Source organism: Parambassis ranga, unplaced genomic scaffold, assembly GCF_900634625.1.
Source record: "Parambassis ranga unplaced genomic scaffold, fParRan2.1 scaffold_142_arrow_ctg1, whole genome shotgun sequence".
NCBI lineage: Eukaryota > Metazoa > Chordata > Actinopteri > Ambassidae > Parambassis > Parambassis ranga.
In genome coordinates, this window is record NW_021144717.1 from 47,556 (window position 1) to 73,539 (window position 25,984).

General features: G+C 42.1%; 2 non-coding genes across 2 annotated transcripts; one reads left to right on the top strand and one right to left on the bottom strand.

The window, feature by feature from the left end:
* Positions 1-13,885: 13,885 nt before the first annotated feature.
* On the top strand, positions 13,886-13,956 carry trnag-gcc (transfer RNA glycine (anticodon GCC)). The gene has a single exon. It is a non-coding gene; the product is annotated as a tRNA-Gly (tRNA).
* A 5,173-nt stretch (positions 13,957-19,129) lies between these two features.
* On the bottom strand, positions 19,130-19,201 carry trnap-cgg (transfer RNA proline (anticodon CGG)). Its single transcript has one exon. It is a non-coding gene; the product is annotated as a tRNA-Pro (tRNA).
* Between the last annotated feature and the right edge of the window lie 6,783 nt (positions 19,202-25,984).

Sequence of the window (25,984 nt, forward strand, 5' to 3'; positions counted from 1 at the left end):
CGGTGACGAGTGGAGCAAGAGCAGCTGCCCATGCTGCAGAGACACAAACAGCAGCAGCACTCTGTGACCCATGTCCACTCTGTGTGTCCTCCAGACAGTCTTAAGATTAAGATTAAGAAACCTTTATTAGTCCCACAATGGGGAAATTGCATTTTTGCAACAGCAGGTACAGACAGCAAAGGATAAGTTAAGAAAAGATATATATGATAAAATAAACTACCAATAAAATATAGAATAGAATCATCAACAGTTTACATATGAACAGTTATTGCACAGGTGAGTGGAGGGAGAAGTGGTCTGTAAGAAAACTGTACATAGTGCATCAGAAACTAAATAAATAATGTGTTGTACACTGTGGTGTGTGAATATTGCTCCTATCAGAAGTGGTTATTATACAGTCTGACACCAGCAGAGGTTGTGTGTAATGACGCGGCTCACCAGCAGAGGGCGTGTGACGGAGCAACAAGCAGAAACTACAGAGGAGAAGAGACACAACAAAGATCAGAACAGACACACTCAGCTCTTCTCTCTGAGACCATGATGATACCGTCACATATCATCACTGCACATGTTTTTGGCTGCACGTCTGGAAATGAGAGGAGACAGAACATTATCATACATGTTGCATAAGTAAAGTCACATGACATGCACCACTGTAAATAAAGGAAACCACATATTTTTAAGACACTTAGAGCACAGAGCCCAAGAAATAATATAATCTAAAGCTCACAAGACACAAGACGAACAGAACAGAACAGAACAAATACTTTATTTATCCCAAACTGGGAAATGTTTTCTATTGCAGCAGCAATGTACAGGGTCAGTATCATCCTATCTGCTGGTAAAAGTCTTTCTCCCCGTCGGGAAATCGAACCCCGGTCTTCCGCGTGACAGGCGGAGATACTATCCACTATACTAACGAGGAATGCTGATGACCACCATCTGTCATAGCAGCAGCCACCTGGTGCGGCCATGTGTCAGCTGGGGTGTGACGGAGTGGCTACGTCAGTAACTGTGGGCAGACTGCAGGTGTGTGTGCACCCAGACACACACAGGTCCCAGCTGAGAGCAGAGGACCTTCCTGTCCTCCTGTCCATCGCTGTCCAAGGTGAACCGACACCACCAGACCACAGGGCCATTATTTATTTAGCAGGAAAGAAGAAGATGCTCTGCAGCATTCAGGTGTGTTAACACAGTGCAGAGAGAGGAAGACATGAACAATGGTGTCAGAGCAGCAGCTGTTGCTGCATCAACCTGGAAATCAAACTGTTTATATATATGCACAAACTGTACGTTCATAAGTCACATGACATGCACACTGTAAATAAAAAGGAAACCACATATTTTAAGACTCTTAGAACACAGACAGAAGTATGAATTATATATGGTTACAATCTAAAATAATTGAATGCAAATAAATTATTTTGTGGAATTTAAATCAAAACCTAAAAACACCAGAATCAGCAAATCACATGTTTGCATTACAGTGGTCCCTCCTATAACCAGTTCACCTCTCACCTTGTTTTCTCTTACAGCTCATTGAGTTCTGGTCCGGATAGTCCGTAGACCAGTGTCAGTCCATCTCCAGAATGCAGAATGCTGCTGAAAACAGGTTTGATCTTTGGTTTCATTCTGTAATACTGGACTTATTTCCTACGAAGGTTTGAACTCTGACAGTGTTTAAACAGAGAGAACGGAGTTTAAAGTGTGCAGTGAGGGGTTCACAGCCTTAAAGCATCTAGAATAATCAAACATGGAGCTGACTACTTCCAGAGCTCCGCTGTCATGGCTGTCATGTCATATAATAAATGTTTTACAATAAATACATAATATCATTTATAAATAGCTTTAATAAGTATAGGTTTATTATGTGTAAAAGCATGATGACCTATGGAATGATAACACTAAAAAACTCTGCTGCTCCAGGAACGGTACAGGCGGTGACTCCTGCAGTCCGCCATCAGACTCATCATGTAATTTAACCACAGGGATTAATAAAGTCAGTCATTGTTTCTATAGTTTTATATGTTTAGTAAATATAGGTTTATCACTGCTTTAGTATATAAGTAAACACATGAACTAACACTAACAAAACAAACCCCAGTGAACCAGGTGGAGCTGTGCAGTGTGCAGCAGCATGATCACAGAGCTCCTGTTTGAACGGGCAGTGAGGATGAGCTCTCTGAGTGGGGGCTCTGGGCTCTTGACGCGGGTTCTTCTCCACATCGTATCCTCCGGCAGCCAGAGCCTTCTGGAGGGCGGCTGCAGACACGCCGCTCCGCTCCTTGGAAGCTGCTGTTAATCATTTGTCTTGTTGATGAAGCTTCTCAGTCATCCAGGTCACTTTCATTCACAGGGTTGAGGCGAGGCCTCTGGACCTGCAGTCTTCTTATGTGTGGATGCTGCTTAGAGCAGCTTCATCAGTTCAGTTTGGTGGGAAACATGGTTAATAAATGGTCATATGAGGGCCAATCAGATGTTTTCTTCTTTCTAGACCAAGTGTGAACAGCACTGGCCTGCAGACAGCAATCCATGCTGCTATGGAGAGCTGTTAGTCACTGTCCCAACAGAGCAAAAGGAGCCCAGCTGGACCCTGAGGGAATTTCAAGTGAAACGTGTAAAAACCATTCAAACTTGTTCGTAGAGAAGATTGAAGCAAGGCGTCTGGACTTGTAGAGTTTTCTAGAAGACGTTTCGCTGCTCATCCAAGCAGCTTCATCAGTTCAAACTTGTTACTGTGTAACTACAAACCTATCTTATAGCTGAAGAGTCACACTGACCTGTGTCAGAGCCATTTTTCCATATTTCCTCTTTTTGAATCCACCAACACTGAATTGTGGTTCAGACAATACCTGAATGGCTGTCTATGAATGTTCTTCACAGGGAAACTCGGTTTATTTCTGCTTTGCTTTATTGAATCGTGTAGTGTCAGAATCAATCTTATCAAAATAACACAAAATAAACGTGTAAAAGCGCACATTTACGGAGCGTCTGTGAACACACCACGACTTATTGTAAATGTGTAACACAGCAACATTTAAACTTTGCCTTGTTGGTCCTATCATGAGCTACATATTTACAATAAATGTGTTTAGTGTTGGTGGAAGCAACAATACTCCAGATGACCAGAACATGTTTTAAAATGACATTAACAGTGAGAACTGTAGCAGCTTGCTTAGCACACCATGCAGGTAAGTGCACTTTAAATTAAGGACTGTATGTTAACAGACAGTTTGTCACTAATGTCCCTGAACATGTTTGGATTCCACAGCTTTAGTTTGAAGCAGTGTTTTACTAATAATTTATGCTTTTACCACATGTTTAAAATCAATCTTATCAACATAACTAAACACAAAATAAACGTGTAAAAGCGCACATTTACGGAGCGTCATTGAAAAAGGGCAATCGGGCAGTTCAACACAAATTTTAGAATTCAAATGTAAATGTTTCTGATCCATCACCAGAACACTGGGAAACACATTTACTACCCTTTGTGTCATCAGGGACAAAAATGTCCGCTTCTAAAAACTGCTCTAAAAACTGAACAGATTCATATTTTTCTGCATCAATATGTGGAACAACTTCAGGACTGCTCAGAACTACCAAACATGACATCATTGGAGGAGTTTAACGCTTTAAATGCCAGGTAGTTGCCAGTGATTGAATGCCAAATTTGATTCTTCCACCTGTTGAATGTCCACTCAGTGAGCAGGATATGGCAGGCCTTAGGGCAAGTATTGATGTATTGATTGTTTCACAATAAAAGAACACTTCCTGAATGCACTGACACAATAGGTTAGCAGACATTGTAATGCTAAAAAGCTGCACTGCAGTCATAATTAAACTTCTCAGGAGCAACAGTAACATCTGATCTGTGGTCAGTGAGATGTGTCCCTGAATGCACCATGTCTCAATCAATCTTTTTGTTATCACAACCACTTTATTGTACTTGTTGTGACAATTACAATTACATTACTTGTAATGTTACAGTTGATACTAAAACTACACCATGATGTATCATTTATATGTAAGATACTCTGTTACTGAATAAAACTCAACAAACCAGTACATATTGCAACGGGATTAGACATGCATGCCTATTTTAATCAGAACTGTTGCACAACATTGAAAATGAACATCTGAGGAAAAATTAACATAAGGTTGTAGTTTATCCTTTGAAAGACAAATTCAGTTTACATTATACATTGGCAAATTCCTGGCCCAAATAAAAAGCCTCAATGAGAAGCTTTTTGAAGTCGGAATAACACTTCATGTGTTTCACAGGAAACACTACACTTTTCAAACATGCAGACACAACCGGGTAGCAGACGTTGTGCCTTCCATAATCTGCCTCACAGTCATGATTAAACTTTACAATAAGTGCGAAATCCTTCTTCTCTGATGGAAGCGGAACATGACCTTGCCCTGTGATCCACTGTAAAAACTTAGCAGGTGTGAAGACAGGTTGGCCATCAATGTCATCTTGATGAGCCAGTCCTCCATCTATGGAGTCAATATGAAAATAAGTGTTACATTACAATGTGTTTTTTATTTACATCTAAGTGGTTGTTTAATATAAACAAAGGAGGGCTGATCTCCCTTGTGAGCCAGGTTGTGCTCAAGGTTTCTTCCTGTTAAAAGGGAGTTTTTCCTTACCACTGTCCTTACTTCCTGTAAAGCATTTTGATTGTAAAAGATGCTATATAAACAAAATTGAACTATAAGAAATACCTTCAGCCTCATACAGGAAGTCTTGCAAAAAGTTAATAATCTCCAGCTCCATCTGATGCTTAGTAGAATCTTTCTCACTCAGTTGTGGCTGAATGGAAGCCAAGACAAACTCAGCACTGACCTAGGACGAGAGAAAATACAGGTATCAGCTTTTAAGTTTTATACATTTCTAGAAAGTTTTTCTTGTTCATAATTATAGTAACTCATGTTTGTCTTTACTTTTCTGTCTTCCATGGGAACAAACAGGGGCTGGCAGATATCTGGGTACTGTCTCATCAGTGAAAGAAGGTTGTACAGCTTCAAGCCTTCTTGTAGTTGTTCCATCATAGGCTGCAACCTCAGCACCGCGTGAAGTACGATGGCACTAAAACAGTAGAGAGTACACAATCTTACTCATGTACCTATTAACTACACCAGTGCGTTCATAAACAAACGCACATTAGAACATACCGAACAATGGAATCCTTATTTTGAATGGAGATCACACCAGTGTATCCACAGTTTAAGATTTCAGCAGTTAAGTCCCTGATTGAATCTTCAGTTGACATCGCAACCTAAAAGTGAAGAAAGGATCAATCCAATACTTCCATCACATAGATCCTATACCTGGTCAATTAAACTTTTCAATTGGACATCTGCAACAGCATCACTGGTGAGAAGAGTTGGGTTTATCCGCCCACTGCACAGGTATTGGTAGGTCCACGGGCTGAAAAAGGCAGGGGCTGGTCCACCTTGTGCAAGGCTGACAGCAATAATCTCGCCTACAGTCCTATTAACACAAACCAAACATAAGTGAATGTCATGCTAAAAACATTGATTTGTTTCTCTTTATCCGCTAAGAACATAAGCACACCTGTAGAGGCCACTGTCATAGTCATTGAGAGAGTACTGGGGGCTCCTCTGATGTGGCGGTCCATCAAAGAAACGGCTCTTGATCCCTGCCACCATTTCTATACACAATTACAAACACCTATGGTCATAGTCCTAGCAGTTTCAGTGTCTGTGTCAGCATAAACACATAAGCAGAAGAGAGTACACACCCACAACCCAATCAATGTCTATTTGTTGGTCTGTCAACAAATGTAAGAGCTATTGTTTTTTACCTGTGAGAAACTCTTTTCTGAGAGCACCTGTGTCCACTCCTGCCTCCCCAAAAAAGGTAACTGTCAAAGTTGTTTTTCCCTGGCCCTGTGACAGTGCGAATGTGAGAGCCAGTGTATCCATGAGAATCAGGTGGAATCATGATCAGTCGCCGCCTCCCCTGGCCACCTGTAAACACAAAAATTATTGTATTTGTGTGTCTTTGCACTTGAAAGGCATTATCACACACATTGCTATGTATTATAGTTGTTATATTATTGGTTTGCTCCACCTGAAGCCTTATAGAGCAGCCATCCTCCTGTGCATCTTTGGGTACTCATGTTGGAGTAGTCTGTCAAACTAAGACAATTACAATTACATAAGGTATCATCTGTCAATTCTAATTTAAAATTATTATTAATCAATTATATTTGATTACTGCAATACCTCCTCATGGCTTAAATCCTTTGACATGGTGAGATGCCTTTTTCCAAGTCCTGCCAGGGTAAGTTCAAACTCTTCTGATGGGTTTGGGGTAGTCTCTGCATTTAGGTTTAGCAGGAATGTGTAGAAAGTAAATGGCTTCCAAGCTTTGGTAGATGATGTACCACAGCTCTTTGGAATCTTTCCTCTTCCGAATGAACTTTTTCGTATGAAAAATCCAGGGAAAGATCTGAATAATTTAAAAATAAAAATAAAATATGAATATTGCATATACTTACACAGCATCACATGTACCATTCAAAATACTTTTAATTAACATAGAAAATGAGACTGCATTAAAATCTAAAACCTGGCCATCTCTTGTTGTACAGAAGGAGAAGCTTGTTCCAGTTGTCTTCCATGCTCTTGCTGCCCCTGAGACACATTCTGTGTCAGTACATTGATAAGGGTCTGTGCAGATGTTAACAAAGACATTTCAGAAAACTAAAATTAGCTGTATCACCAGTTATCGAAGGGGAAGCTTAAATACATGGATAAAACGGGCAAAAAAAATAGGTTATTAGCTGTTAGCGCAAGACAGTTTAAGCTAGCAACATGCGTCATTATCATCCTGTGCAGAATAAAAGCGTCTTTCCTTTGTTCATGTTACATAAATGACAGGTCTGTTTATTGCTGAGGTCGAACTCAGAAAGACTCATTAGATAGAAAAGAAATAGTAACAATTCTTACCTGCATTGATGTCTGTGGCCCTGGTGGAGCGGAGGCCATGATGCGCCATGAGTACTTCGGGCACGCGATCACTGACAGATTTGTCAACTGTAAACTGTAGATTATTCCATAATGTGTTGACTCAAAATAGTGATTGTTACCAGGTCTGCTTTGAAGCATCTTATACTTTGACTGGTGTCAATGTTTTGCAGCAGGTCACATCAATATGAAAGATAGCGCGTGTTGAGGTAACTCTTTGAAATGTCCAATGTTCCCTGAAGGCACCGTGGCTGAGCAAAGCCCTTAGCCTTCATTGTCCTGCTGTCACTCAGCAGGCCACACCCATGTCCCCACCCCAAGCAAAATCGGGGTCAAAACCTCAAAGGTGAAAAAAGCAGAGGCGAAAGTGGAAAAAAGATTTGAACCTGAAGAAACAAGATGTGAAACTGTAAAAAATTAAGATTTGAATCAAAAAAATCTGAAACTGAAAAAGAAAAGTGGTAAATATGAAAATAATTATTGAAATGAAACCTGAAAATAAACTATTTATTCAAAAGAATTTCAAAGTTGATTCCCCAAAAAATTTTGAACTGAAAAAAATCAACATCAAAACATAAATGTTCAGTTTCAAGTTTTAGTGTTTGAATGAAATTTATTTTTTCAGGTGAACAAAACGTATGACCCCGATTTGGCTCCATATCCATGCTGCTTCTGCTCTGCTCCATCCTGTGCTGATCTGCAGTTCATTGATTGCTGAGCTCCATCTAGTGGACAGACAGTAGAAGTGAATCAGGAAATGTCTTTCAGACACTTGTTGGACCGGTTTCACCGTCACTGACGTGTTCAGACTGTGAGGCTGTGAGGAAGTGACGGCGTCCTCAGATCAGATTGTGTCAGACAGCAGGACTGAGGAGGACCAGGAGCAGCTTCTTCTCCACACAGGAAGCTGGAAAGTGTCTGTAAGTCCATCTGAACTGATCCAGCAGGTGAGAGTCCTTCCAGAGAAATCTCTCCATGTCTGATCACACTGTGCTGCATCACTGACTGATGGTACAGTACAGATGTTTCTGCTGCTGATTGGCTGCTTTCTCTTTGCTCTTTGATGACTTTTATAGCAGATGAACAGCTGTTTCAGAACAACTTGTTACTTGTAGTGTTTTTCTGTTCGAGTCACAGCAGACTGTAGAACACAGCTCTCAGGTCACATGATCAGTGAGAAATGCAGGGAGTGTCAGAACCGGTCTGACAGCTTTCTGAGTTTTTGTGTTCACTGAGCTGTGTGGAGTTACTGTAATTCAATTCATGTCAGACAGACAAACAACAAGCGTCTCTGTTGATCGTTCTCTCTGTAAAGTTCAGCAGCTTCATTTGCTCTGAAACTCAGATCGACTCGTTCAAAGCTTCAAGCGGAGAAAAGGTTGCTTTATTCTGACTTTATCAGATCAGTCTGTTTCCGGTTTGACACGCCTGTGCTGCGTTTTATTTTTCATGAATTCATATCGATGATTGAAACTCATCAGAAGAAACATTTTCTCTTCAAGGGTTCATAAATATGTGAATCTAATATTTGCCATGAGGAGAAGTGTGTCAGTCCTCAGAGCTCAGACAGTAGCTGCTCATGTGTTTGTCCTTTCTATAGAAAACAGTCCACAGACTGTTACAGAGGAAGGTCTCAGTGCTTCACTCAGTCTGTTCACACTGTGACAGAAACACACATGAACACATGTTCATTTATTCACATGTTCACACATGGAGAGAAGTGACAGAATTCTGAAGCAAACACTGAATGTGTGTGTGCACTGTTCCACTTACAGCATGTGACATCAATAATAACAGCATCAGAGATGTTGGTGTGTTTACAGACTCACCAAAATAAAAGCCTGAGAACCAAACCTGGTCTGAGGCTCTGATGCTAAGCTAACAGCATGATTAGCCTGTTAGCATCTACATGAAGGATCAATAACAACATGCTGACTGTGTGTTTCTGTGTCATGTTGCTGTGTTTGTGTGAAGGTGTGAGCTCTGCTATGAGTCAGTGTGAGGACAGAGAGGAGGGAGTCCCTCCCTCTAAAAGACCTCTGTGTGGGGACCATGAGAGCCGGACCAAAGCTCAGAGGTAAGAGGACCGTCTCTGACTGTCCATGACTCTTCTCCATGTCAGAGCTCACACTCACATTATTCACACATCTGTGTGTTCAAGAACAAAGCAGCAGCACACTGCACACTCTGCTGGACCTGGACCTGGACCTGGACCTGGACCTGGACCTGGACCTGGGCCTGGACCTGGGCCTGGACCTGGACCTGGACCTGGAGCTGCCAGCTGTGTGTCCATGAAGAGTGATTGGTCAAAGGATCAGCCCCCTGATTTCAAAGCTGTTGATCCATCTGAGGGTCAAAGGTCAGAGTTAATGTCACAGCTGCAGTTTGTTTCCATCATTATTAAACATTTAAAGTGTAACATGATGTTCAGCATCATTTTTCCAGAAGAAGCTCAGAGTCAGTGTTTGTGATTCTATCAGGATCCAGGATGTGAGAGCAGACTCTGCTGGACCTGGACCCAGCTGTGTGTCCATGAAAAGTGATTGGTCGATGTATGAGCCCATTGATTTCAAAGCTGATCAGCCATCTGATGATCAAAGGTAAGAATCACTCTGGAAGTGTCTCCATGCTGTGATGAGCTCTGCTGGACTCTTGGGGTTGTATGTGTCTGTTTGCTCTGCAGGTGGTTGATGGTTTGGAGCATCTGTAGCACAGAGTAATGCATATTTACAGTGCTGCTTCAAAGTGTATGAATCATTTAAAATCTTCTATATGTCTGCATAAACATGACTTAAACATCTGCCTCACTGTACTAGAAAGGCAGCCCACTGAAACAAAGTATGGAAAGACATTTCAGTAATAAAACATTTAAATAAATGATAGATTCATACACTGTATGTAAATATTATTGTGCTGCCCCCTATAGTCAGCCAAAATCCTATGTTTGAGTTGAGATTGTCCTACGAGGCTTCCGTAGTAGCATAATGGTTCCAGAGCCAAGTGGAAAGTTTCTGCTGTGTTTTTTCATCCTGCTACATGTTTTTTAGTCGTCTGAGAATATCTGTCTGTAAGTATTATGTTTCATAAGCCCTTACCTTACGTCATGCGCTCATAGGAGGCACTTTAAGTTATTTAAGTTTAAGAAAACGGGTTAAAAGTGTGACGCTAATAGCGCTAGCGACCTTATGGGTTTTCAATGCAAATTAGCATTGTGCTAATCGCTAGCGGTTTATGCATTTTTCTGTTGTCTAGCTCAGCTATGTTTTGTCGGCCTGCAGAATTCAGCATTGATCGTGTTTCGGGTCATATTTATGCAGAAATATAGAAAGTTTGACCAACTTCCCAAAACGACTGTAGCTGTCAGCCTATATGTAGCTAGGAGCTAGTCTCCTCCTCCTCAGATTCCCAGGGTCCTGGTTTGGATTTTTGCACGTACCTCACACTGCTGATTATTCTGACTTGAACACAGCCTGTGCAGAACTTTAAGGTGGCTTCTGTTCTTCGGTGTTTTTGGTTGAATTTGGTCAAATTGTGATCAAATAAATTGTGTGATAACAGTTTTTCAGTCTCTTGTAGTGGCCATCATGGACACTGATCCAGCTCTGTGTCCATGAAAAGTGAACATTTCAAAAATGTTCACAAAACCCATATTGTAATAAGGCCAGGTTAGCTCCTGTTAGCCTGTTAGCTTCAGCCTCGCCTAGCCAGTGCACATAGCCACCTGCTCCTATTCTTATCAGCAAGAATAAAACACATGTGATGGACCGTCAGGACACAGTGGAGCATTATATGAACAGGGAAACACTGATGTAGCAGATGAGGCAGGGCATCATTATAAACACATCCACAAGGTTTGTTGTGAATTCAGAAGTTTTATAAGCAAATAAAAATAAAGACATGCATCTTTTTGTAAGTTAGTATTTTTAGTGTTTCAGTATTATCTGCATTAAGCAGTTTGGTTCATTTTTCTATGGGATTTGCCAGTTTTTTGTCTCTAAATGAGAGAAGGCCTCAGATATGGAGGCTGTTAGTGTAGTAGCACCAGTATGTTTGACAAAACTGTTGTTTCACTTGGAATTAGTTTGTCACCGAGTTTTTGTTGAATCTGTCTCTGAAATAGTCATGAAGTGTTTACTTCTGTAGGTAAAATAGTTTAACAACCTGTTAAAGTCCACAGGAAATCGCAACTACTTCATATTATTATATTTCATAATATACTGATGTACTTTTTTTCACCACCCACCCACAGAAGGTGTCCCCCCACATTTTTAATGCTTCCTACGCCACTGGTCTGCTCAGAACATAACATAAACATTACACAATGAGTTAAAAAAATACCTGTTGATTTGACACATTTTAAGACAGAAGCCGCGGGCCATAAGGTCTGACGGCCTTTATACGCTACGATGCACCGGAGTGACGCTTTTTGTTATCCAGTCTCTTTGGCAGCGAGAGGGAGAGAGAGAGAAAGAGAGGAAAACAAACCAGCATGCAAATGTAATTTATCACGGCCGAAAAACTTATCGAGCCCATTTAATTTATCATGCAATTAATTGATTTATTGTTTATCGCGACAGGCCTAGTCATACCCCTACACTACAGGACACAGAGCCTGAAATCATGTAATCGGGCCCGATTTCCGATCACGTGATCGGATCGGGACATCCCTATTAATGAGTGTTTCATTAGAATTGTAGTGTGTGTGATCCTGGCTTCGATTGATGTAAAATGTGTCTTTTGGCATGTACATTTTTTTCTGTTTTCCAGAAATGTATTAAAGTTACAATCATCAATTTCACTGTGACTGAGTCTGGCCTGGAGGATCAACTGCTCAGGTAGACACAAGACAGATATTGAATTCTAACCAAACTTTAAGACTCACATTCACAACTTTACCCTTTTCCTTCTCTTTTCCCCCCTTTCTTCTCCTTTCTCTACCTCCAAAACCCTTGAAAATTACAATTACCCTGCAACTTGTTTCTCTCTTTAAAGTGACGTGGTGCGTCTTGAGAGTCCACATCTTGAGGAACAGAGCAATAAGCTGATTGTTCGCATCAACGCTGACCGCAATCAGCTGAAAGATATCGAGGACCGCATTGTTGAGCTTCTCTCTAACTCTAAGGGGAATATACTTGACAATGAGGAGCTTGTTCAGACTCTCCAGGAGTCAAAGGTGGGGATCTGGCAGAGATCATACCTGTCATCATTTTCAACTTTCTGATCGTTTTCCTAATTGTAATTGAAACTTTTTGTTGTTCTTGTTCTAGTTGTCGTGCTCCTCTTTCACTTCTTTTGTCTGTTTTTTCTCCACTATCTCCAGGTGACATCAGAGGCCATAAAGCATCACCTGAAGGAGGCAGAATCTACTGAGCTGATGATCTACCTTGCAAGAGAACGCTATCAGCCTGTAGCCACCCGAGGCTCTGGCTTGTGTTTTGAAGTCGCCAGTCAGTGCTCCCTGAAGGACTTCAAACAGAAGAGATGAATCAGGCTTTATTTTCCAGTCTACAAAGCACACAAAATTTGTGTAAAACACAAACAAAGCTTCAACACATCACATAATTGGGTCTCTTGTTTATTTTATTCTTCTCTCACAGCTCTTCTCTCAATTCCACTATTGAGAAATCACCACAGAGAACTGTGCTAAGCGAGCGTTCTGAGATCCTGCTGGAAAAACTGGAACTCCTACGTGTAGAGATCATGGGGCAAGAAAAAGAAGGTTGCTGAAATACTGATGCTGGATGAAAAAGGTCTCAGTAGTGTGTTGCATGAGCTACGTTTATGTTGAGTATTATATAACTGCATCTTTACACAGTGTCTTCTTTATTTACATTCAGTCGATTTTATCTGTATGTAGCTATAGTACCTTTTACAGTGTTTTCTGATTGCTTAAACACTAACAATGATTCTTATAGCACAATTTCTAAAACTATTAATAGTTATAGCAAAATCACTCACTGAGTTTGCAAAACTAAAAGCAAAAACACTGCTTTACACTCAGTTTGCACTTTTGTAACACACAATTTGCAAATGTATAAATATAATCCACTTCACAGCATCTTTTTGCTGAACTGTAAACACAACTCACTGCTTTACACACAACACCATTTTTATAACTTAGAATGCAAATGTAAATAGTAAATTAAAGCTGCAAGCAGCGATGATCGGGCCCTCACACTCCGCGCGACCGCCCCCTCCCCGTCACGCCGTCCCTTCGCTCCTCTGCTCCCCCCACGAGCTGCGGCGATTTTGCCAGCGGTGGGAAAAAGCCGGCAGACAGAAGCAGAGATGTGTCAGTACAACAAATCTCTCAATATATGTGAAAAGTGTTAGTGTGCAGTAACCTCCTCTTTACAGTAGGTGGCGCTGTCCACAGATGTCCACACGTGGTCGGGGTCGGGTCTGTATCACATGTAAAAAATTTGAGGATTTTAGGAGCATCCGTGGTGGAGTTATATCAGTTGCAGTACCGTATGTGTCCACTGGGTGGAGCCAGACACCATGAGAATAGTGGAGACCCGTCTGTGCATCAAACCTCAAAAAACATTTGATTCATACATGAAAAATGTCCAGAAGCAGTTACTTCCGGTTTCCTGTAGGTGGCGCTGTGCAGGTGACTCATGAGCATGCAGACATGTGGGGGGACGGACCGTTAGGACATACAAAATTTGAGGACCCTAGGACGATGCACGGCGAAGTTATAAGCAGTTGATGTTTTATGGCGAATGTTCAACAGTCGCCACGGGCAGCATGATACAGAAAACCACACAGGTGTCTCTGTGGGACGTCAAATCTGTGATCCTCATTTATGTGGAGGAGGGATTGATTTTGGAATGAGGAGGCTGCAACCTGCGATGGCACCACTAGATGTCAGCTTTTCACAGCATTGGTGGTTCAGTGGTAGAATTCTCGCCTGCCACGCGGGAGGCCCGGGTTCGATTCCCGGCCAATGCAATGACCCTTTTAACTGTGGAACATGTGAGGGGACATATATTCACCTTCACATCTATGCTGTTGTTCAGCATGTTGTTTTTATATGTGTTAACAGACCTATCTGACTTCTGTTAACATCACTGTGACATACACACAGAGGCTCTACACTTCACAGACGAGCTTCAGTGGTACAGTGCACATCACATTTGAAACAAGAGCACTTACCACTTTCTAGTTTTCTTTCAGTTTTTGTCTGATGTCAACAGGCATAGTTGACAATAACATCCTCACCTACAGTGTAATACTCAGAGTTTTTCATGATATCATAACAGGACATAATACATCTCTGTACATTTCTCATCTGTATATCTGCATATCTTATGGTTGCTCTGTACATAGTCTTTATTTCTACTTTATCGATTGTTATGCTGCTCAGGACCTTGTTTTCATGCTGCTGTAATGGAATGGAAGGAACGCTGACAACCAACATGGGTCATAGCAGCAGTCACCTGGTGCGGTCATGTATCAGCTGGGGTGTGACGCAGTGGCTCCGTCAGTAACTATGGGCAGTGTGTACGCACCCAGACACACATCATTGGAAACCAGCTTTAATGAGAGGTGAGGGTTGCAAAAGTCCGAACAAGAGCCTGTTGACAGAAAACTCTAAAGGAGAAGGTTGCCATGTTAGAAAACGAACGAGACTTTCTGCAGAAAACCATGACCATGACATCCACTGGTAGGTCATCTGTTCTTTGAACTCAAACGTTTGAACTAGTGCCGTCACATGATTACAATTTTAATCACATTAATCACTGCAATGCTGTATATTTATTGTGATTAAATATCACTCATTTGTTTAACCTATACTCACTGGATGAACTCAATTAAATTGAGTTTTTCCATCCAATAAATGCAGCAGAAATAGAAACAGTAAGGTGCATAACATTCCTCCAGGACATAAACCTTTGCATTTCAATATACCAAATTAAGTTGGATGAAACCCCCACATCGCTGGGCTCCTGTCTTCAGAACGTGTAAGCTGCCCTCCTATAGGGTTAAAAAACACAAACACACACAACACTCATGTTGATCCTGAGCATCACATAAACATGTGAATCTTTCATTAATATTGAAGTTCCTCCTTTGTTCTGGGAAACTTACAGAAGCTTCTTTGAGAAGTGGTTCAGCTGGGCCATGAACTTCAATGCAGCGGCTTTATATTCCTAACCAGAAATCTTTGTTCATATCTTTACCAATGTCAAACTAAGAAGAACATGTGCTTTGTGTTGTTCTTCCACTGACTGAAACATGAAAAAAGAGATGTCACACATGGTTCGTTGGTCTAGGGGTATGATTCTCTCTTTGAACTTCAGTAGATAGGATGGCTGCTTCATGTTTACATTTACAGCACATAAGTTCATATTCCAACTTAGTCCCTGTAAACAGCTGTCTGCTCAAACTCTCAGAAGCAATCATTCTAGAACTGCACTGCACTGAGGACCAATGTCCAGGGAGAGCTGAGGAAGAAGTACAGGGAGTGAAAGTAGAGGCTGCATGTAGACATTTTAAGCCAGTGATCCCCTCGGCAATAATAAGGAATGTCAACTCAGCTGGGCCATGAACTTCAATGCAGCGGCTTTGTGGTGATCTGCAAGAAGTCATCATTCACCTTGAAAACAGTAGTAGCACAAAACAGTATTGTTAGTTGTAGTTACTCTCACACAGAATTGAATGGCTATAAAGAAATGTGAGTTTTCATTTTACATTAATTAATTAATTACCAATTAATTAATTACTGTTGACAATGTGATTTAGTCAGTGGCGTAGGAAGCATTAAAAATGTGGCGGGGGGGACCTTCTGTGGGTGGGTGGTGAAAAAAAGTACATCAGTATTAGGCTTGTGCAAAATCGTATCGTGTGCAATTAATCGTCAGAAAATCGATTAATATTTGCCACTTATCGATTACGGCGATTAGTGCCTCGTCATGATGACGCATTTTTGTGTGCGGCGTAGTCTCACCATCACCCGCGCACATGTGAGCCCACAATAACAATAATGGTGGAAGGCAGTGGTGTTCAGTTAAATAATGCGGAGCAGCACGTTTCTAACATAAGTTCAACGTCTGTCACCATAAGCCCGAGCACGAAGAAAGCGCAACGAGGACACAACACTACACTACAGCTGTATATAGTGCCGCGACATGCATTAGGTGAAGCGTGGAGCGTTGGTTGTTGCTATAGTAACTGAATTTTTGCTCGTATCAAATGAATAAACTCCGATCTTTATTTACGAACTCCACAGCAAGATAGGAAACATTACAACAGCGAAGTCTCCTCCAGCAGATATTGGAAAGAATTCCACTCAGCCGAGAATCCGCGGTACGTTTAGTCATTGTGCTCCTTACGACCAAACGAAGCGCTGGAAGAACGTAACGTAGGTTGATTTGCACAGACACACATTTAAATGTGAAATTGTCCGGTTTGTTTATTTGTTTGTTTTTTCTGCTGCTGTTCTACAGTCTGAGTGAAAACATGCACTAGTGTGGGACATATTCCAGTCACAGGTTCATTTGCGCAGACACATGTTTTAACTTTAATAATCACTGATGTGACTTTTCTGAACTTTGTTTGTCTATTTGTCTGTTTAATTTTAATGTTGACATGCTTTGTGACCTTAAGATAAAAACATTTGAAGGACAAAGTTACTTTAAATGTTTGCTTCATTATTATTTTGAAGCAGTTTGTGCCTCAATATTATCAATACATATTTCCATGGCTGGTTGGTGCCTAATCACCAGCTTAACCTGTTAGAATGAAGTAGTTAACTTGACTGATGATTTGTCGGTATCATGCTAGAACACTGTGCCAATTTAGAGTCAAAAACATGTAAGTGCAACTGTCATCAATTAATCGTCAAATTAATCGTTATCGGCTAAATGCCACAATTAATCGTGATTAATTTTTTTGCCAATATCGCCCAACCCTAATCAGTATATATAGTAATAATATGAAGTAGTTGAGATTTCCTGTGGATTTTAACAGGTTGTTAAACTATTTTACCTACAGAAGTAAACACTTAATGACTATTTCAGAGACAGATTCAACAAAAACTCGGTGACAAACTAATTACAAGTGAAACAACAGTTTTGTCAAACATACTGGTGCTGCTACACTAACAGCCTCCATATCTGAGGCCTTCTCTCATTTACAGAGACAAAAAACTGGCAAATCCCATAGAAAAATGAACCAAACTCTGCTTAATGCAGATAATACTGAAACACTAAAAATACTAACTTACAAAAAGATGCATGTCCTTATTTTTATTTGCTTATAAAACTGCTGAATTCACAACAAACCTTGTGGATGTGTTTATAATGATGCCCTGCCTCATCTGCTGCATCAGTGTTTCCCTGTTCATATAATGCTCCACTGTGTCCTGACGGTCCATCACATGTGTTTTATTCTTACTGATAAGAATAGGAGCAGGTGGCTATGTGCACTGGCTCGGCGAGGCTGAAGCTAGCAGGCTAACAGGAGCTAACCTGGCCTTATTACAATATGGGTTAATGCTGAAAACAACTCTAACTCTCCGCGTCTTTGTTAGGAATCTCCTCATGTCCATTGTGTGTGGGGAGGGAGCAGAAAAGGCAACAACATGTCGTCAGACACATAAAACCGTCTACTGTAACTGAAAGTAAACAGCAGCTTCCTCCCAACTTTTCTAAGTTGATTTAACATCAACCTAACGTCACCTGGGGCCATGTGACAAACAGTCAGGCTTCAGCATGAGCTGGACTTTGTGGGATGACACTGACGTTACCTCCTCCAGCTTCGAGCAGCACTGACGGTTCTCTTTACGGTGTTTTACGCTCGCTCGAAGAAAGCCACTGGCTTTGTTAGGTCTGTTACTATAGTAACGGTATTGCAGCGCTGTGGTAACCAGGAAAACATGGAGGATGGATTTCAGCGGTGAGGTTATTCTCTTACGAACTTTTTCACGAGCAATCGAGACAGCATTAGGTGGAGTTTCCTACTAACTAAATGTGGGGGGGTCCAAACGGGCCGTTTTAAAATGTGGAGGGGACACGTCCCCCTCTGATATAATGGTAGCGACGCCTATGGATTTAGTAGTAGCCTAATCCATGTATTAAAGTACATCTGCATGCAGGTGGTCCCCTTACAATAGAACACGTTTATACCTTTTCCTTTTACTAAACAAAGTCATTTCAGCACGTTTACAGGTCTCCCCTGCTCTGTGTCGTACGGCGCAGTTCCAGCCCGATGCACACCCAGCAGCACAGACACACACGCAGGGGAGCAGGCACCCACCAGCAGACAAAAAATATATAAAAATAAAATATATCGTGAAAATACTGCTTCACTTCAATAAATCACGACTGTATTGTTTCACATTAACTACACTTAAGCACTGGCTGTACCCCTGCATACAAGTGCTGCTCAGGCTAACACAGAGCGTTAGCTCTGGGCTAACGTTAGCCTGCCAGCTACACTACAAAAGTAAAGCAAAGCACTTTTGGATTGCGTTAGCTGGCGGCGAGCTGCGCTCTCAGTGTATTAAGGATGAATTCAACGTGCCTGTGTAGAAACCTCCAAGTACTAACCGTGTTCACCACTTACCTCTGACAGCTATATGACGCGACCATAGACGTTAGCTACAACAAATGCTAACTAATCTTAGCTGCTTGTAGCCTGTCTACCCCAATGTGAACAATGACTGACACTTCTTCTTAAGCTCAAGGTCCATTTATCTTAAGGCATGCACATTGTTTCACATAAAGATAATAAACTTATTGAATAGAAGACAGAAAACTTACCAACAGTAGTTTCAAGCAGAGGCAGATGGCGGGTAGGACAGAGGCTGATCTCCTGATCTCCTTATTCAGTAGTGAGTTGACATTCCTTATTATTGCCGAGGGGATCGCTGGCTTAAAATGTCTACGTGCAGCACAGCCCCTGTACTTCTTCCTCAGCTCTCCCTGGACCTTGTGCTGCATTCTGACTTTAGTCCTCAGTGCAAAGACTTCTTCTCTTGAATAAACAATATCAGTTGTAGATTGCTTCTAGGAGTTTGAGCAGAGTGCTGTTTACAGGGTCTAAGTTGGAATATGAACTTGTTTGGGTTAAAGATTATTGCTGTAAGACAGACATTCAATCTACTGAAGTTGAAAGAAGAGGGCTCATCCGGGAATTGAACCCGGGACCTCTCGCACCCGAAGCGAGAATCATACCCCTAGACCAACGAGCCACGTGTGACCTCTTTTTTTTCATGTTTCAGTCGGTGCAAGAACAACACAAAGCACATGTTTTTCTTAGTTTGACATTGGTAAAGATATGTACAAAGATTTCTGGTTAGGAATATATAGTGTTGCTCCTGAACAGGGACTTGAATCCTGGGCCCTCAGATTAAAAGTCTGAGTTCCTGCAAGATCCACCCACAGAGATCCTGAACACATAAAACTCAGATTCCCAACCAGAATAGTAGCAGAACTGAAGACACCACTTGGAGGAGTGTCTTCAAAAACCAATCCTTGAGTCCAATGTACCAACCAGCACACAGTAAGTGAAACAGGCATGTCCACGCTTCAACAATGAAAACACAGATTGGCCGTATGGGGATCGAGCTAATTGGTCGAGCCCTATTGATTAAATGACGTTATGATGTTATTCGGGAATTCTGCCTATCATTCCGGAATACTGATGTCTATACTGGAATGCTACTGTTTATTCTGGACTTCTGCATTTCATTCCAAAATCTTGACTTTCATTATGGACTGCTTTTCATTCTGGGATGGTGTCTTTCATCCTGCAAATCTGCTTTTCATTCTGTTATGCTGTCTTTTGTCCTGGAATGTTGCCTTCCATTTTGGAACACACGCTTCCATGACATCACAGGCCACTGTCAGGTTAGGGGTTTAATCCCAGAATTTTGTCTACCATTCCAGAATCCTGCCTATCATTCTGGAGTGGGTGGATGGATGTCTATTCCAGGATGCTCTCATTCTAGATTTCTGCCTTTCATTTGGGAATGCTTTCTTCCATTCTGGGATGCTTTTCATTCCAGAATGATGTCCTGCTGACTTCTGTTCCACTATACAGAGTGTTATTCGGGAATTCTGCCTATCATTCCGGAATACTGATGTCTATTCTGGAATGCTGCCACTTATTCTGGATTTCTGCCTTTCATTCTGGAATTTTGAATTTCATTCTGAAATGCTTTTCATTCTGCAAGTCTGCTTGCCAGATCATCACAGGTAACTATGGAAACATTTAGTGCTATTGTTTGTGAGTTTTACCCAGACCATCCACTGAGGTCCTCCACCACATATAAACCATGTTTCCCACCAACAGTTAGAACTGATGAAGCTGCTTGGAGGAGCAGAGAAACGTCTTCAAGAAAACTCTACAAGTCCAGACGCCTTGCTTCAGTGGTCTCTATGAATATGACCTGGATGACATGTAAACATACAGTGTGCTCTTTGTAATCTGTATTCTGGCTCTAAAACAAGTGCCCCTTGTGAACTGATATGGGACCAGGTCTGAGAGTGACCAATCTAAAGAAGGATAAGCACCCTCTCCCCGTCCCCCACACCCCTTGGTCCCGCCCCCAAACAGTCAAAAGTGTTTTTCTCTGCGCGAGCATAGCTTCACCTCACGAGCAGAGTGAGAGAGAGCAAGAGCGCAGGTGGAGTCCTGCTCTCTGTTGATCATATTGCGTGCGAAAGAGTGTGATTGCACACGCGAAGTTAATATCTACGCTTGCGAGTGTGCAACAGCGCCCCCTGGAGTTATGACTTAAATGTAATGCCATACTGACTCGCCTTTTGTCATCGGCCATGACCGGTAAGGCAAGCTTTCCATGAATGTATTTATAGCCTTTGCTCTGTTGTAAACACTGTAAAAGGTTTATGTGTACAGAGCAGAGGTGAAATAATAAATAGGCCTACACAGATAAATTGGTAAGTGTTTAGCTGTTTGTTACCTTTTTATCTGAATTTAGATGAGTATAATAATATCATGCTCATTTCAAAGCAATGTATACACTGATTTTCCTAGTGTTTATTTTGGATTATATTTTATATTTTTTTATTTATGTTACGTTTTGCTTATTAGTTGTGATTTTTCTTTCGTAAACCAAGCATTCACATTGATGTAAGGAAAATGAGAATTTTCCTGAAGCGTTCGCTGAATGTCCAGCAAGCCCTTGAATTATTTTTAGAGAGGAAGATGAAGAGGGTGAGCCCACTTGTATGTAGCAAAGAACAAAGCAGCACGGAAGAAGTACAAATGGGCTGATGTTGAAGTTGAGGAGCTCTACAAGTTTTTTGGGCTGCTTTTATACACATCACTGGTGTCACTGCCAAATATCCAAGATTACTGGAGGGAGAATACAGTCACGTCAGTGCCGATACCAGCTACTGTGATGCCTAGGGACAGATTCAGGGCTCTGGTTTTAATTAAAAAATGAATTAAGAAACCTTACTAGTCCCACAATGGGGAAATTGCTCAAGGCAGCCTGGCAAAGAGTGCCATACGCCAGTGAGTACACTGGAGGCTATGCAGGTAAAGTGTCTTGCCCAAGGACACACAACAGTGACCAGGGAGGAGTTGGGATCAAACCACCAACCTTACGGTTATTGGACAACCCTGCTATACCACTGAGCCACTGCTGCCCACGTTTGGAACATCCACCCCAGTGAACCCAGAGGAGGACCAAAAAAAAATGACAAGAAGAAGGAAACACCAGCATATGACAAGTTGCTCAGAATCAAGCCTCTCATGGATCATTATCACCCAAGGAAAGAACTGGCTGTTGATGAGAGAATGGTGGCCACCAAGGCAAAAACTGGCATGACCCAGTATATGATGTTTCTTCCAGAGGTACAAGTTTTAATCACGGTGTTCCACAGGGTTCTGTGCTCGGACCGCTCTTGTTCACCCTCTACATGCTCCCTCTAGGAAACATAGTCCAGAAGCACGGCATAAACTTTTATTGTTATGCTGATGATACCCAGCTGTATTTATCCATGAAGCCTGAAGAAACGGAGCCGCTTGTCAGACTACAGGTGTGTCTAAAGGACATAAAGGACCGGATGTTAGTCAATTCGTAGTAGCACTCGGCCTCGTGATTGGCTGTAGGAGGAGGTGGCTTGCTCGACACACGGGCGGCCGGAGGCGCCAACCGGACTTAAAAAACTGGGAAATATGGTCTTCTTTCTTTTTTTTTTTAAACAAAGATCTACAGCTGGGGTCTCAAACTCAACTTACCCGGGGGGGGGGGGGGGGGGGGGGGCGCTGGGGGTCGAGGCTGGGTGAGGCTCAAGTATTCCACAAAAAAAGCATTCAAATATTCCAAAAAACAAAATACAACTGGTCCGATCTTCTCAATCTTCCAGGTCAGAATAGGGATGCAAATTATCGAGGAATTCATTCATCGTAAATTGATATGCAGCGATTTTCCCTCAGTTTCACTAAGATTAAAATCTAAACATTGTTTACTAAATAAAAACTGCTGTCATATTCCTTAATGAGTGGTTTGCTGTACCATTGGGGTCCTAAAGGACCGGTGACACCTATGTCACCGTGGGTCCTTAAGGAAACAGGCTGGTTTGTTTGTATGTGATTTTGTGTTTAAAGACGCAGAGCTAGCTAATTTTAAAAATCTACTTGCTAAATGTAAGATTTGACCAGTCAAGGATTCTAATGACTACATAACACATCCTTTATTACATAAACGTGTTGTAAACACATGTATTGAACAAATGCACTTCAGATAAAAAATCAAATCAGATAAAAATCATTGTGACATATATGTCACATCGGCCCTTTAGCCAAAAAAATCGGTGAAAAAATGATGTGACATTATGATGAAACTCTCGAGGGTTAAAAGTCACTCCTTCTACTTCTCTACGTAAGATTAAAAGCTAAACATTGTTACTAAATAAAAACTGCATGTCATATTCCTTAATGAGTGATTTGCTGTACCATTGGGGATACAGTACAGACAATGACATTTATGTATGCTAGATAAGTATGCTTTTGTTTTCCGATGAAATGACAGGTGTGTTAAACTTTGCCAGGGCTGGTTAGCTCAGTTAGTTAGAATGTGGTGCTAATAACACCAAGGTTCAATCCCCGTACGGGCCATACAGAGAGTTATGCTGAGAAACAGTGTGACTTTAGTACAAACACACCCTACTCACACTGGAAGGGTGTGGCAGAGACAGTGCAGGACAGTGAGAAGCATTCCATTACCATTAGCTTTTGGAAGAGACCAAAGGGAAAGGGGATCATCAGCAACATGTTGAATTTGTGGATCGGCGTTCTCAACAATGAACAATGACAGCACACAGCACAGGGCAGATCCAGCTTTGTGTTGTGTATCCTCCTCCTCACCATGTCATTTGAAAAAGGTACAACTTTCAGTTTATTAGCTGCCTCTGTGCCAAGCAAAAGCTCACACCAGTCACATCTCTGTCCACCTGTACAGTCACAAAACCGGGGGCAGCGACGCTGTTTTCCGAGATGTCTGAGTGCAGTCCTTTTTTCTAGCTCTCAGGACGGGAGCTGCTGCAACAGGTATCCTCCCTGAAGGACGGTGCCACAGGAAGTTAAAAGGCACTTTGACTCTGGTGGGACCCAAACCCACAACCTTTGAATCACTTCTCCTGTGTTTAACTAGAAGTCCAATGCACTATCCATTGTGCCACAGAGCCACAAAGCTGTGAATTTTTTTGTCCTACAGTGGAGATGAAACAAAACTACAGGAATGAGGTGCACCTTCTGGCCGAGTGGTGCAGAGACCACAACCTCTCCCTGAATGTGGAGAAGACAAAGGAGATGGTTGTGGACTACAGGAGAGCACACAGTCGGCACACCCCTCTGACCATCGACGGTGCTGCTGTGGAGCAGGTGAGCAGCACCAAGTTCCTGGGTGTGCACATCACTGAGGACCTCTCCTGGACTAACAACACTGCATCACTGACCAAGAAGGCACAACAGCGCCTCTACTTCCTCCGCAAGCTCAAAAGAGCCAGAGCCCCTCCCTCCATCCTGTGCACCTTCTACAGAGGGGCTGTTGAGAGCATCCTGTCCAGCTGCATCACTGTGGTACGGAGCCTGCACCACCACCTGCAGGAAGACGCTTCATCGCATAGTGAGAGCAGCTGAGAGGATCATCGGCGTCCCTCTGCCCTCCCTCCAAGACCTCTACGACAGCCGTCTCACCCGAAAGGCCCTCCGCATCACAGGAGAGCCCACCCACCCTTTACACCGCTTCTTTAGTCTGCTGCCATCAGGAAAGAGACTGCGCAGCCTCCGGGCCAGGACCAGCAGACCGAGGGACAGCTTCATCCACCAGGCTGTCAGGAAGCTGAACTCTCTCCCTGCTGTGCCCCACTCTCTCCCCCTTTCCTCTACAAAAAAACCCTGACCCTGACACCCAAGCCCTCCCCAAGATAGGAACTCTTTGTACCGGCCACTTTACCAAAAAGGAACTCTGTGCACCAGCCACTTTACCCTGTGCATTCTCTTGCACCCTAGTCATATCATACCAGTCTCATATAAGCTGCTATAACTTAAACCATTCCTGGACTGTTTACATTCTGCCAACTGCACTGTCTTGCACTATACATCTTTTGCACTCTTACTGCATTGTGCCTTCATTTTGTGCCTTGTATTTTGTGTGTGCCTTTTTACACTTTATATTTATCTTGAGTTTTTAGTTATATGTTATATGTTGCGGAGTGAAGAGTAACGCAATTTTCGATTCTCTGTATGTCCAGCACATATAGAAATTTGACAATAAAGCTGACTTTGACTTTTGACTTTGATTGCGTGGAATGATCAAAGGCAGAGTGGGTGATGTCATCACTCAGAGTGGAGGGAGGCTAAGAAGATGCCTAAAAAATCTCTCTAACCTGTACTCAGGCCTACACCGTCCATCTAACTGGGATAATTTGTATATCGGCTCGAAGGAACACTCGTTAGCTTTCTGATGGTGTCACTCTTAAAACTGAACACCAAACCGTTTTGCCTGTAGATCCAGTTATTTGGGAAGAGTGCCGGTCATTCTTCCATTAAGACATCATGTAAAACCAAAAACAGAGAAGCAGAGCAGCCATATTGTGTAACTCGCCACCATCTCCACATCTTTGACATCATACACATAAACATTATACTGTGTGTAGAGCAACTTCTTGTGATTCTGACGGTGTTCTTATTTTTGGTATGAAGGCTTCAGTTTGGACAAAAAGAGAAGTTGTTCGGAGGGTGCAACCCCCATTAAAATACATGGGATCTGCCCTGACAGGAGTGAAAGGAGAATCACACAGGTGTCTTAATTAGGGTACTCATTACTCATACTCATAAAATAGCTTTGTTTCTATGGTGACCCCACAGGCTGCAACAAAACACCACTACAGGTGCTGGTCATATAATTAGAATATCATTAGAAGGTTGATTTATTTCAGTAATTCCATTCAAAAAGTGAAAGCTGTATAATGCAAACATTCATTCCACACAGACTGAAATATTTCAAGTGTTTATTTCTTTTAATTTTGATGGTTATAACGGACAACCAATGAAAACCCACATTCAGTATGTCAGGAAATGAGAATATGTGAAAAGGTTCAACATTGAAGACACCTGGAGCCACTCTAACCAGATAATGAACTCAAAACACCTGCTAAGGCCTTTAAATGGTCTCAGTCTAGTTCTGTAGGCTGCACAACCACAGGAAGACTGCTGACTTGACAGTTGCCCAAAAGACGACCATTGACACCTTGCACGAGGAGGGCAAGACACAAAGAGGCTGGCTGTTCACAGAGCTCTGTCCAAGCACATTAACAGAGAGGGAAGGGGAGTACAAGCAAGAGGGAGTACAAAGTGTTCTGCCCAAACAGGGACTTGAACCCTGGACCCTCAGATTAAAAGTCTGATGCTTCCAATACTTCACTAGTACACTTCATGTAGTGCAGTGAGTCCTGATTGACTTGCAATTGACCCTTTGTACAAGGGGGATTAGCTCAAA